Consider the following 13513-nt stretch of genomic DNA (forward strand, 5'->3'; position numbering starts at 1 on the left):
GGTTTGTACACTCTACTCTTTTATTGACTTACATGTTGCTAAGTAAGCCACATAATGTAACTGTGCCTCAGTTTCCCAATCTGTTAATTGGGAGTTATACTTCCATACATATACACAGGTTGTAAGGCTCAATTCACTAATATTTGACAAGCACTTTGAGCTCCTCCGATGTGCAGAGTATCACTATTCTGTTCTCTGGGAGTTCTACAATGTCGGATGCTGCCAGGATCTGTTTCTCTCTGTTCACTGTTTCTCTTGGAAATGGACTACTCCAAATCCATGAATGTGTGCCATATTCAAGATCAATGTATGAATAAATAAATATCATTTTTGTCACCTGTCCCAGAGCAACAGAGGGATAAGTATGCTCCCTAGGCCTCAGCCAAATATTTTTTCATGGGAATTGGAAATTATGTTGTGGGAGAGCAGGAAAACAATCCAATGCACTGGGAATGGGGCAGAAATGAATCAAAGATCTCACCACTGGAGTGGGAATGTAGTATCTGTACAACTAGCGAAACTAGCCTGTCCAAATATCCTATGCAGGATTCATGTGGTGTCAATCTAGGTGTCCATGAAATAACATCCATTTGATGTCACGTTCGATGGCTCTGCACTCTTTACAGCTGAAATATACTTCACTGGGCTTCCCAGTATTTACTGGGTATTGCACAGGCCTGGATAGTGTGCTTCAGTGGAAGATACCGCGTTGGGTTTTGCCCGCTGTAGTAAATTTCATGTTTGATTCCTCAGTATCGTTGAAGTCTCATAACAGTGATTCCATCCAGGGAGCTTCTATTCTCTTCCAGATGTAGACATTGCCTTCATCTTCATTGTTTGTTCTCTATTAAAGAGACATCTAAAGGATTAGGATCTTCTTACTTCATCTTCTTCTTCAGCTAGATCATGATACATCCTCCTGGGACAGATCTTCAGGGGGAGCAAATTGCTGTGGTTACTTGAGTAAATAATGCAGATCAGTTACAGCCTTTGAAGACTGGGCTGAGTCCATGCAGCTGCTCTGAGACCAGTAACTATGATGACATGAGGCACAATTTTGGTAATTACTTAATTAACAAAATAGCCATTGACCTGAAAGATAATCTATGTTTGGTGTAGTTTCATGGCTAAACTTGAAGAGAAAAAAACTAGCTGACAAAAGTGTAATTCATTCTAATTTGGCATATTGAGAATAATTCTTTGGCCATCAGTGATTCTTGGAAATACCTGCATTGCAGCTGCTTCAGGCTTTCTGATACAGTAAAACCTATCTGTGGCAACTGGTAGGGTTTAACCCTCACATGACAAAGGAATGAAAAAGAATGAAAACTGATTTCTTCTGAAACTGGTGTAATTAAATGCTAGACAAGCCTGCTTCACTTTTCTTATACGTCAAGTGTCTGACATTCCTACTGATTTCATTTGAGTTTGACCCTTCTTAAAATGCTTTCTAGATCTGAGCAATCAAAAATCAAGGCAGCCAAAACCCAAGTGCAGTCTGAGAAATTTGTGAATGTCTTTGACAGTGGCTATGGCATGCAGTTCCCTACCCAATTCCCGCTCAAATTCTCCACTTTGGGTTTCTAATGTCTCTCATGCCAGGTCTGAAAAAAAAAACCTAGCTGAAAATCCATAAATCACCTCATTATAAAGGTATGTTCATTCCAAGAGAAAATCCAAGCAAGGGCAGAGACTGGGATGAGCTTTCACCTGCACACAGAGTGCAGCCCCAGAGAAAGTGGGATTTGGGCTGCTCTGCGCTGCGTACACTTAGCAGCTTAGCTGCCTTCAAATTAGCATTTTCTGTGGGCTGTAAGCACCAGTTTACTATATGCAGCTTAAAAGCACCAGGTCAGGTATTTGTAACCACATCATGAAATAGTAATCATTAAATAATTAACAAGATCATTAATAATTAATAGTGAAATAAATTATTTCATAATTAATGAAATACTTTAATAAAAATTAATAAATTTTGAAAAAAAATAATGTGCTAACTAACCAGGTAAGGTCTGCCTCTTCTTAAAAGGCACTGGTGGTAAGCTCAGCAAGACCCTCTGCAGTGGACATCTGTGGATCCTCAGGAAGAGACCCAAGAAGAAGGTCAAGGAAGGTCTGATTAGCTTATTTTAATATTGTTTTTTTCTAACATGCTTTGCACCGAAACCAGTGACTGTTCGGTTCAGAGACGTGATATGCTTAGCAGATCTCTGCCTCCTACATCACCTGGATTAAAAACAGGGTGTGGATCAGTTCTGCTGTCTGTGCTGACAACAGATATGTGTCAAGATGTCACCAGCAAGGTGAAATCTGGAGACCATCCCTGATCTGGGATGTGCACACAAACTTTGTCACACTCTGGTTCAGGTTGAGTCCAGGCAGTGCATCAACCTTGGAACTGCAGTTTAGGTACCTGCCATAGATAATGGACAAAACAAAATAAAGTATCTGTGATTATTGCCCCTGCCAGCATTTAAAAGACCAGGACCTGTTTTGCAGAACAGGTTCACCACGTACAAGGAATCATTATTCACAATTTCATTTGAGAGAGGCATCTGGGTCAATAGTACACTTCATACTAGGAAGGGATTAGATTTATTCGTTCTTCCATTTGTGTGTGACATTTCAGTTGAACAGCTATCAATTTTGTTTGGGTCTGATCTTCCTAGCATCTAGACTGACACTGGCACTTTGTTTACATATAGTTAACTTTAAAGAGAGTTAACCATTGGAATCCACTCTTTGCTGACTCTTAACTCCTACAAATGACCAAGGATTCATTTCAGGCCTCAAGGTGTTTTTCATAATCAGAAAGTGTGGGGTTTTCCTCTCCTCTCCTTGAAGTCAGCAAGAAACTTTCTCAAACTGATGCACTGGGAGCAGGACTGCATCCTAATCTGCCTTTGTTTATGAATTTCCTTGTGAAAGATAGCTGTGATCTGGAGTCATTTTTCCTAGCTACATTTTTATGCTGATTTTTCAGTCACTAACGAATGACATACATCTGGAAGTTTTTGAAAAGGTGAATCTGAGTTTACATTGTGTGCCTCTCTTTGCAGCATTATTGTCAATTGATAAGCTTTCTCACTTTAGATTCAAACTAAGAATATCTCATTAAGGCAGAAGTGAATGTTTAGCTAAAATATGCAAGTATAGAAAATGTGGTTTATGCTCCATTTAAGGAGTTGGTCCTTTAAAAAAAAAAATCTAGTCAGGTAATGGCTGTTGTCCTTGCCTTGGCTTTTTCCTGCACTGAAGTAATCAGTCTGGCTCCTATCAAAGTAAAAGGGAATTCAGCACATGGAGAGATTGATTGAAAAGTCCCTAAACTGACTTTGGCTATATTTGCTCTGTTTTTTATCTGTAACTTTGCTGCATTGCTACGGTTCAGAGTGGAAATAGTTCAAAATTTTTCTGCTTCAAATTGTGGCCCAGCAGCACCACAAACTAATTCCCACCTGAACCCATGCGTAGCAGGGCTGCTGACTTGTGGCCTTCAGGCGAGCACCGTGGTCCAATCAATTTGCAAGATCACAGCCTAAAACAATCAGAAAATGCAGATTAAGGAGCAAATTCAGCCCTGCTGGGAGCCCACTTGTTGCAGAGGGGTCACATCTGCTCACTTAAGAACAGAATTTGTCCTGTGTCGTGCAGAGCATGTGAGAAAGAGCTGGGTCTTGATTCCTTGCATGCCACAGCCTCCACCACTAAGCTTTAGGTGCCTAAGAGCTGCAAACCTAAATTTTCCGCAGCACCTCACAAATTTGGTGGGATGTCACTTTTTCAGGAGCCCAGCTGAATGGGGGTGTTCATTTCTGAAGACCACTTCCAGAGGTGCAGAGGAAAAAGGGATGATTTTCAAGTGCTTTTAGCTGGGTACTGTGGGAATGAAGATCCTGGGTATCACTATTGCTTCTGATTATTTAGGCTGTAAGATCTGATCCTTCCCAATTCAGCTTTTACTAGTTTCCCTCTGAAGTTAAGTGAAGCAAAATACTGGAAGTGGGATCCTGTTTCCATCCTCAAGAATATGCTGAGACTGAAGGTTACATAGCCAACTGCATTTTGTTTTCTAGTTATGGCATCTTATTATTACTAGTATTTGTGCCTTGCTCACTGAAATTTTCTCCATGCTACAAAGATGCTTTTCAGATTCTGGCTGACAAGGGAACACAACTTTTATACAAGTGGCCTTTAGTGCTCTTTATAATATTATTTATTGTAATTTTTAAACTGTATGTGTAATTTATATTCTGGCACTGTCCAATATTTGAACAACTTTAATATGTTTATTTCAAGATATTATGCAAACAATACTTCTTAACTGATTTTTTTATGTTCTGTCTTTAAAAACTGCACCACTTATTAATAAATAGAAATTTCAATTATGATGTGGAGGAATTTATTTTCATTTAAATTGTAGTATCTTCACACATATTCAAAGAACACAGTGTCAAATGTACCCCCAGCAAAAACATTGGCAAAGATCCTTTTGACTTCATCTGTGCAGGACTCAACTTCTAGTTACAAGTAGGCTTTACCTGGCTTCCACAGCTAGTCCTGTTATAATATAACACACAGTAGATCCCATATTACATATGATCATATGTGTGTAGGAAAAAAAAAAAAACTAGGGAAAAATACATCCATATTAGAGATGTTAATGTGCTAAAATATGATGAAGTTGCACACAAAATGCATAGAGAACATAGTATTGGCGCAAGGCTGCTCTGAATATCCTCTGCAGGGAATTTGACAGCTGGCAAGAGGGTTAGGTTGGGAGTTCAGTTGCCTGAATTCTGTCCCTGGTTCTGTTGCCGCGTTTCTGTGTGGTGTTAACCTCACATCTTCAGCTGTCTGTCTGTCTGTCTTCCTGACAGAGCACCAGAAGGCTGCTCGCCTGCCTCCCAGCAAGGCTGTGGGACAGTATGAACTATTTAAAATGTCTTGCCCTCTTACATCTCAAATATCTTTTCTACAAATGGTTCTGCTTCTAGTTTTGGCTGGGGATAGCATTTTAATAGTATTAAATACACATATATGTAGGTTATATAGTTTTTTTTCTCCTAGCTACTGGTTTGGAAGTTGCCGTGTTTCCTTGGAAAAGGCATGGAGCGTGCATGCACATGTGCACAACTAAATTTGCTTTGCACAGAGTATTGCAGGAGGAAGAGACCAGTTTCTGTTCTTCTTAGACCGCTTTTGCAATGAGCGGATCAAAATCAGCACTTTTCAGAGCATGGTCCAGCCAGTTCTACATGAAACAACCCAAACTGCCTCTCTCAGATGATGCCTGTCTCTAACTGGCGTCTTTCTTAACTATAGAGTTGAAGATGACCAGCTTCAATAAAAACACATCTTTCAGATTGCTAACAAGATGAGATGAATCCCATCCTATCAGTTCAGAGAGAAGGCTGAAGGGTAATTGTCCTGAATGAGACAAGAAGAGAGCATGTGAAATATCATCTCTTCCCAAAAATACAGCTGGACCCAGTGAGATACTTTTAGGGCATTTCCTGTGGCTTCAGCATCATGATTGTCACCAAGGAACCAGCTCTGCTCAACACTTGAAATGCAACCTAAAAAAAAATTTCTTAAATTTTTGTGGTAGGTAAAAAATTATTCAGCAGTTATTCCAGTTTCTTATCCCACTTCTATATCCCTGTAAACTGGGAATTATATTTTTTAAAATCCTGTAGTACTGCAACATCCGGTTGTGGTGGTTTTGTTTTTTTGGGTTTCTTTTGTTTGTTTGTTTAGTTTTGGGTTTTTTTAATGGATTAATTTAAATACAATCAGTGCCAAGCTCTTACAACCAGTTTCTATTGGTTTTGGCAAAGATTGACAGTATTTTTTTAAACTAATGCACCAGAGTGTGGAATTCTGAATCTCTTGGGTTCAATTTTCCATGTAGCTCTAAAGATTATGTACAACTCTAACATTTTCTTTATTCCCTACATTTCTTTCAAGGCAGACACAGAGGTACTTCAAATGTATTCACATCCTTTTATAGACAATATTGCCACACATTATCATTACTGACTTAGCAGTGGATGTCCCACTTTGAACTGAACAGCAACTGTGCAGCAGAATTCTTTTGCAAAGAAAAGCAGACAGCCACAGCAGTAACATTTAAATGAACATTTCACGGACACAATAGGCGAACCACTCAGCTTTTGTTCACCGGAATTGAAATATATTGCATTAAATTTTCCCTTGGCTGTCACCCAAATACATAAGCATGCTAAATCACAGGGTTTCACTAAGGTGCTGGGTCTGATCTTTTAAGAAATGGATTCTAAAGTGAGAACAAGGTGTGATCCCTATCCTCATACAGAACCCTGCTTATACACAAGGAGTTTTCCCCTCCTGCAGGCTCTGCTTACATCTGTACAGGACTGCTGAGGTTGTATATGATTGTCGCCTACCCGAGCAGAGTCAGACTAAGATTTAACAGTTTAGAAATGATAAATATCGATGCGTGCAGTATGGCACAAGCAACAGTGTCAGGAGTGGAACTTTCTCAGTGTATCCTTCCCTTTCTTCTCAGGATGCTTATAAGGGAGCTTTGATTTTCAAGACTTTCTTGACAAGTCTTGACAACTATTCCAGATCAAGTGGTCTCCTGATTAACATGGAACATCCAAGAGAAGGGAAGGAATCAGGAAAACCAAGTCCCATGACACAGAGCAGTAGGAGAGCTAGACTGCCTTTAAAGAAATTGCCCTCTAAGATGATTTTTTCAGGCATATGGTCCTGATGGCTGGTAGCCCAGTGGGCTTGGGACAGCACCACAGCTTTTCTCCTGCTTCCTTGTGTCAGATGCAGATGGTCAGCAGAATATAGACCAGAGCTCACAAAACAAGGAGGAGACATAAGATGTACTGTGAAAGTTTTGGCAAGTTTCATGGAACCAATTGTGTGTCTGACACATTGTATCAGAAATAACAATACTGGATAAATCATTAAATGTTTTCTAAGCAATTTCTGGACCACTGCAACTTCTCTGTAGCTAATTTATGAGTCTGTAGATTTACAAATACGGAGTGCTCAATCACTAACCATTGCCTTTGGAAGCCCTAAAGGAGCAGTGCAAGGTATTGCACGGGTCTGTAAAAATCTCATGGGATGTATGTAACGTGCAGAGAAGAAAGCAAAACCATCAGGAATGCACCAGAGATGAAATGGTTTCAAGATTCAGTATATTCCCCACAGTTCTCATTTTGCTTCATAGACTGGAAAACAGAGCTATACAGTCACTGTGACAGCGATTGTGCTTACAGCTTTTCTGGAGAAATATTTACACTATGGATGAACATTTGGTGGCACGGCTCTGCAGATAATGATTGCAATGGCTTTGTTCTCTTCAAGACTGTCCAATGAGTGTATCTCAGTAAATATGTTTTGCTCTGCCAACCCAGGCAGCTCATCTGCCTCTGCTTTGATTTGTCTTCTCACAATATGCCAACAATGTTGTTGAGGAACAGAGTAGCACCCAGCTACTCAGTTCTTAGGTACTTAACACATCTTCCATGGAGCAAGCAATGGCAATCTTCAGCTGATGAAATTCTGGGTGTCCCTGGCACAGAAACCTTGGTCTGCCTAAACAAGTAAATCAAAGGTCTGGTGGCAGAAAAAAAATTGTTTCTGAGAAGCATCGTCTTTCTAATTTTCCAGCTGAAGTGAGTTTCTGACAAGCAATGTGGCAGAGGCAACTCATAGTCCTTTTCCACATCAGCTGTGAGAACTTCATGTGTATTGTCACTACATATTTTCACATTTTCCATGCCTCCTTTTTCTCCTGTCTCTCTCCTTTTCCTCCCTTCCTTAAGAATGTGCTAGAATTCACAGAAGTTTTACAATGTCAGGCACTTTAAAGAAAAGAATTAGTTATTTTAGACAAATAAATACAAAAAACATTCTTACTGGAAACAGTCAAACTGAATGGCTGTAGATTTAGTGCTCATTCTTCTCAGGAGGGTTTGTGACATTAGTACCAATCTTAGCAAAATTTTAATAAGAAAGATTAAAGAAAAAAATGTCATAAAGAACAAGATTCATTTGCAATTCTAAATAAATTTCCTGAAATGAGAAAGAAGTTTAATGAACAGGAATAAATAAATATGTATACATACATATAAATAAAATTGTCCCCTGAAGAGATGAAATTTGTTTCATTCTTCTAAAATAAGAGTAACAAAGAAACATTATTAAATTTAGAGAACTGTCTTTAATGAAATTTGTGCAAAAATAAATAAAATATAATTAGAAGAATATTGCTAACATCTGAAATGAAAATTCGGTTTAAAAGAAATTTTACACAGCTAGTTCATTTCTTACTAAAATAAACTAAATACCTTGTAAAATTGTAATGGCAGAGGACTAAAGGAGAAGTGTTGAATTAAAAATATTTTTTCAGAAAAAAAAAATGTAATTTACACAGTTGATACTATTCTAAACAAAGTTTATTAAACAATTACTCAACAGTGCTTTCATGGAAGTGTTTACCATAGTGTAATAAGGTGTAATTGAAGATAAAACTTCACTCCTGTGGAGCAAGCTTGATTAAGTTTGCTTATTTGTTCTTTTTTTTATAAACAGTGCCTCATTTGCTATTGCATGTTAGCATCTGACAAGAGAGACTCACAGCTGGATATGTATTTTCCTACTAGGAGTATAAGACAGGTAGGTTTTCAGGATCCTTTAGGTACTACAGTGTTCCATGTGCCGCAGCTCAGCTTTTAGGACAGAGATGGATTATAGCTGTAGGCAGGGCGGTGGGCAGTTGGACCTGGGAACATCGGCAGGCCGGGACAGAGCAGGTGGGAGGGGATGCTGGTTGCTGACTCTGGCTCAGGTCACAAGAACATATGGCTGGAGCCCTTGCAGTCCCTCACACATACCACAATTGCTACGTAGAAGCGTGTGTTTAAAAGGTCTAAGAAAAAAGCCACAAGGAAGAAGTAGTGCATCGCTTCCACACTGTGTTCTCAGCCCGCAGAGAGATAAAACACCAACACTCAGACTTTGTTTTCTCCCTCCTTACCAAAATTTCATGCCACGCTGTCCTCTCTCTTACAGATAAATCACAGGCATTTGGCTCGAATGTGTGTTTATTTAAATTGCATTAACAGGGACTTACCCTGTGTAGCCTTCAGCAAATGAATGCATTTACTCAGTAATTTATATGAATTATGTGCCTATACTGTATTATTAAGAAGATACTAAAAACGATTTCTTTTCTTGTTCTGGATTTTGGGATTCTAGTTAGAGACACAATGCTGTTACACAAAGAGACGCTGGAAAAAGGAGGTGCGTAAAGACTATACTCCTGAGAACGCGACCTGCCCAGAGTGATGCTCTGAGTGAGAACACCGCATTGGCCCCAGGAGTCAAGGTTGGGGCTGAACAATAGCCCCCTCCTCGGTCACCTGAGCATTGCTCGGCAGCTGAGGAAAGTTAAAATTACAGAGTCCCAGGGTAAAACACAGCATGAGGTAAAACCTGCTGAAAGTCAAATTATCCTCATAGCCAAACATCAAACGGCTGGAACTGATCCCAGCACACATATTTTCCTGGCTATACCTGGTTTTGTCAGCTGTTACAGAGAGGACTTTCATCCCAGACTTCTTGATGAGATATTGAGCAACTGGTAATTAAATCAGTAATTGTCAAAGAAAAGGTGTTTCCATATTCCTCAGGCTGCAGCGTTTAGTTACGAGTCATTAAAATTTTCCTTTTATCACACCAGTAACTTCAATATAGGATTAGATAATTTCAGATGCAATGACATCCCACTGGATAATGTTTTTTCATGAAAGGCAGAGAGAAAGAAAACAAAAGTAAGATTGTGTATGTGTGTGCACGTACATGTGTAAGTGTCATTTATCTGCTATAACTCTGTTAAATGTGGCTGCAGTTACCTTCCAGCTTCCAAAGTTCTTGGTGAGGGCAAGACTGCAGGACAGACAGAGACACAGCCTACCACACACATAACATGATACCATAAACATCTTTTCTGTAAGAAATCAGGACCCCACAAAATGTGCAGTTGAAATCTGAAACCAGAAAAATCACCTTCTCATATCTGGCACCCTGGCAGGTTGCAATGTTTGAGCTGTGCTAAGTTTCTTCCTTCTTTGGGTAACATCACAGCTTGCTTTGTCTTAACTGATGGAAGTGCAAGGCAGGGACAATACAATTAAATGAAGACAAGTGACAACAAAATAAACCTGATGACACACTACTTACCTACCCAGGCAATATTTACAATAATAAATTAAGTAGTGCTGGGGAACCCTGCAACTCAAATGTCCATAGTATTGGTAGGACCATGACACTGAAAGGACAAACCCAGAGTGCTCTTGACCAGAAGCTTCAATGTTTCCCAAGCTGGGTTTGGAAACTGGGAACCATTCCCAACAGACAGTTTCTATGCAGCCATCCTGTGCATCTCATCTGCCGCCTCCTCTTTATCCTCTCCCTTTCTAACAGGAGTTAGAATATATCTCTGTTGAGGTTTTGTGCAGATCCTTAAAGTACTTTTTATTCCATGGACTGACTGTGAACTCTTTTAGGTTGCCTCTCTCTAATTGCTACAAGGTTTTGAATTAATTCACATGTTGAGGTGTTTGGTAGCTTGTGATAAAACTGCTGAATGAATGATTATAAGCTTTTAACAGCATTGAAGCTAAACTCACTGATTTCAGAGGAATCACTTGCAGTCCACAGGATTAAACAGGAGCAGAATTTCACTACTTCCAATAGTGATTGTCTCTTGGGTAATACTAAATATCACTTATTATCACTGAAATTGCACTACATCATTGTTGTGACCAGATCTCTCTTCCTTCCTCACCACTTAATCGCAGTGCCAAGTAATTTTCTATTTTATCTATAATTTTGTTCCTTTTGATTTTCTACATTTCAGATGCGCTTCAGGTTTCTTCTCCAACATCTCAGGAGTGCCACTTGTTTAAATCACTTCTCCAAGGACGGGTAAAACTTTACCAAAGAGGCTTATCCTGGCATACCTCTCGCCATCAAAGATGGCATTGGCCTAATTGCAGTAAGATGAGCTGTCCCTTTAAAAGGGGAAAAAACCCTTTCTGCTCCGCAGTTCCAGTCATTACTGCCAAAAGGAGCTTCCAGTCCTCACCTGACCTGCCCCAGAGCCTTTCCATGTGGGATTCAACGGGCACTTTGTGTGCTTGTGATTGTGTTACCTCTAGTTAGTCCTTCTGGGATTAGGAGAACAATTTTCACAGGATTTTAAAGCAAGATTACCAAGCCTGTCTACTCAAAGTCTTTCATAAAGTGATTAGTAAGACCTGACAATAACCTCCAGTTTTATATAGCCTCTGAAGATAATCATCTTTGTCAAGAGAATTCAGGTAAGTTGATATTAACTACTCAAATCTTGGTGGTTTCACATGTACTTGGAGGAAACCGTTTCAACTGTGCTATTAATGCTGGGTGGAAATGTAGTAAATTAAATGTATTTGTATTAAATGTGTATTTATTACATTTTATTAAATTCTCATACAAATAAATCTGAGTTTAAAAAGTAGTTGCAGAAGTTCAGTGAAGCATGTAAAAGTAACATGGGCATATTTTTGTATTAACATGCAATATTTCTTTAGATCTGGTGTATCATGGTGTGCTTAAAATGAGAGATGACCTTTAGATGTTGGAACTGAATAAAGGTAAGGAAATTAATACTCAAGGACTTTCCTTTTTTTACTTCTTTGATCTCTTAACTTCTCTTCTGCTGTTTAGCATGAAGACACAGGAAAACTACTTGATGTCAGATTGCACTGTTTGTAAAAGAAAAATGAAAACAATTCAAACTTCATGGTTACCTGTCACATTAAAATTAGTTCAAACGAAGCATAGCTAATAAACACATTGGTTTAAGACTGCTGTTAATCCAGAATAACAAAGAGGTATTTAATAAGAGGTCTTCATGAGTGTCTAAAGGTAATCTGAACTGTATTAAAATGCCAGCAGTTCAGGGAACTCTGGATCAACAGTTCTAAATAAAATGAATTCTACTAATATCATTCAGCTTAAAATAAACACAAAAGGAGGATTATCATATCCAGTAGAGGTGAAGGAGGATTTGTAACTAAAGGCTTGACCTGCAGCCTGTATCAGATAAATGTTTGGAAGGAAAATATTCACTGAGAGTCAGTTTATGGGATGGTTGTGTGACACCTGTGCCTTTAGTGCCTGTGAATTGCATTATGTTTTGAAGTGGAAATTGTTAGTGATTTTGAGCTGGAGTACAATGAGGATTTCATATTTGCAATCTGGGCATGTATTTTAGTCATCACAGTAGTGTCACTTATGCTGGCAAACAAAAGAGATACAATTACAAACTAATAAAGATTTGCCCCTGATAGATAACAATTTGGTATCAGATAACCAGAGTAATGCAAACATGACATGTATCATAAGAGTTAATATTACTAATATCCACATTGCTGTGGGATAAGATATTTCAGGCAGCAGTTCTAGGAATATTTGTCACAGTGGGCTTTGAAATTTAATCAGACAGCATAAATGTTCAGAGAGTTAATACTGGGAAAAGATTTTGGAAAGCAGATAAAACCTAATGCTTCAAATTTAAATCAGTCTCTACCAATTGAGGAGTAAAGGCAGTCTTTTCTAGAGTGATGTTCTTAGTATTGAGATTTCTCTGCAATTTCTTTTTAAACATCTTGTACTGGTCAGAGTATACCACAGTGCTAAATCTGGCATTCAGGGAAGACAAACCCTCCCACGAATGGAGGATTTTCCATTCATTTTCTACCAACATTATTTAGTATTTCTTTGCTACAGGTAGAACAGAATTTGGCTTATTATGATCCGTCCTACCAGATTATGTTTGCATGTTGTCCCAATCATTAGATATTTTCGTGACTGAGTCTGTAGTGTGTAATCACACCTCAGTTAAATGTGGGTGTTACGGCCACGCTAATGCCTACCTGCTGCAAATCAGCATCATATGTGGAGAAAATTGTGTGTGTTGGTTAGCGTGGAGGAGCAGCTCAACGGGGAGGACAGCAGGGAGCTGCAAATTCAGGTGAGCAAGAAAACATCTCTCGATGTGCATGGGATGCTTCCAAACACAACTTTATATCTCAGTCTCTTTCAATTATGTTTCTCCTCTTACATTTTTTTTCCCTCTCTCTCTCTCCTAAGGTGCTTTGGTAGGACAGTTCCTTCATGTGTCAATCTTCTTGCCTCTTCTCTGTCTCTTGGGAACATACTCTCTCTAGCCCCTACCCTAGCCTGCTGTAACAAGTCCTCTGTCAGATGATTTTCCCCATTCTGCCACCATGAACAGCTCTGGGCCAGTTTAAATAAACCAGTAATGAAGTTAGATCCCTGATAGGAAATTATCCACAGTCTATCAACCCTTCTACTTGTGAAACTTTATAGAACAGCTGTGCTTGCACATCAGTCTGTGAAATACTCTTACCAAGGATTTCTGTGTTAGTCCAAGCAT

The sequence above is a fragment of the Cariama cristata genome, unplaced genomic scaffold (genome assembly GCF_000690535.1).
Source record: "Cariama cristata isolate BGI_N322 unplaced genomic scaffold, ASM69053v1 scaffold39695, whole genome shotgun sequence".
NCBI classification, from domain to species: Eukaryota; Metazoa; Chordata; class Aves; order Cariamiformes; family Cariamidae; genus Cariama; species Cariama cristata.